We start from the raw sequence: 1,880 nt of genomic DNA, 5'->3' as shown, positions 1-1,880 counted from the left end.
TTCTAGTAGGTGCACATCAAATCTAAGCTCTCTGAAGTGTTTTTCGAAAGTTATCAACACTTTTATGTTTGGCGTTCCGAAACCCACCTTATCTCAGGCTGAAAAGCGTTTTTGTGCATTGTGCCATAACTTTTCAGGAAAGCTTCAGAACATGAAATTTTAACCTCCCACTATAGCAGAAAGGGTCTTTCTAGTAGTTGCACATCAAATCTAAACTGTCTGAAGTGTTTTTCCAAAGTTATTAACACTTTTATGTTTGGCGTTCCGAAACCCACCTTATCTCAGGCTGAAAAGCGTTTTTGTGCATTGTGCCATAACTTTTCAGGGAAGCTTCAGAACATGAAATTTTAACCTCCCACTATAGCAGAAAGGGTCTTTCTAGTAGTTGCACATCAAATCTAAACTGTCTGAAGTGTTTTTCCAAAGTTATCAACACTTTTATGTTTGGCGTTCCGAAACCCACCTTATCTCAGGCTGAAAAGCGTTTTTACGCATTGTGCCATAACTTTTCAGGGAAGCTTCAGAACATGAAATTTTAACCCCCCACTATAGCAGAAAGGGTCTTTCTAGTAGTTGCACATCAAATCTAAACTGTCTGAAGTGTTTTTCCAAAGTTATCAACACTTTTATGTTTGGCGTTCCGAAACCCACCTTATCTCAGGCTGAAAAGCGTTTTTGTGCATTGTGCCATAACTTTTCAGGGAAGCTTCAGAACATGAAATTTTAACCTCCCACTATAGCAGAAAGGGTCTTTCTAGTAGTTGCACATCAAATCTAAGCTGTCTGAAGTGTTTTTCAAAAGTTATCAACACTTTTATGTTTGGCGTTCCGAAACCCACCTTATCTCAGGCTGAAAAGCGTTTTTGTGCATTGTGCCATAACTTTTCAGGAAAGCTTCAGAACATGAAATTTTAACCTCCCACTATAGCAGAAAGGGTCTTTCTAGTAGTTGCACATCAAATCTAAACTGTCTGAAGTGTTTTTCCAAAGTTATCAACACTTTTATGTTTGGCGTTCCGAAACCCACCTTATCTCAGGCTGAAAAGCGTTTTTGTGCATTGTGCCATAACTTTTCAGGAAAGCTTCAGAACATGAAATTTTAACCTCCCACTATAGCAGAAAGGGTCTTTCTAGTAGGTGCACATCAAATCTAAGCTCTCTGAAGTGTTTTTCGAAAGTTATCAACACTTTTATGTTTGGCGTTCCGAAACCCACCTTATCTCAGGCTGAAAAGCGTTTTTGTGCATTGTGCCATAACTTTTCAGGGAAGCTTCAGAACATGAAATTTTAACCTCCCACTATAGCAGAAAGGGTCTTTCTAGTAGTTGCACATCAAATCTAAACTGTCTGAAGTGTTTTTCCAAAGTTATCAACACTTTTATGTTTGGCGTTCCGAAACCCACCTTATCTCAGGCTGAAAAGCGTTTTTGTGCATTGTGCCATAACTTTTCAGGAAAGCTTCAGAACATGAAATTTTAACCTCCCACTATAGCAGAAAGGGTCTTTCTAGTAGGTGCACATCAAATCTAAGCTCTCTGAAGTGTTTTTCGAAAGTTATCAACACTTTTATGTTTGGCGTTCCGAAACCCACCTTATCTCAGGCTGAAAAGCGTTTTTGTGCATTGTGCCATAACTTTTCAGGGAAGCTTCAGAACATGAAATTTTAACCTCCCACTATAGCAGAAAGGGTCTTTCTAGTAGTTGCACATCAAATCTAAACTGTCTGAAGTGTTTTTCAAAAGTTATCAACACTTTTATGTTTGGCGTTCCGAAACCCACCTTATCTCAGGCTGAAAAGCGTTTTTGTGCATTGTGCCATAACTTTTCAGGAAAGCTTCAGAACATGAAATTTTAACCTCCCACTATAGCAGAAAGGGTCT

This window comes from Synchiropus splendidus, unplaced genomic scaffold (genome assembly GCF_027744825.2).
Source record: "Synchiropus splendidus isolate RoL2022-P1 unplaced genomic scaffold, RoL_Sspl_1.0 HiC_scaffold_68, whole genome shotgun sequence".
NCBI lineage: Eukaryota > Metazoa > Chordata > Actinopteri > Syngnathiformes > Callionymidae > Synchiropus > Synchiropus splendidus.
This window is presented reverse-complemented; position numbering follows the sequence as displayed.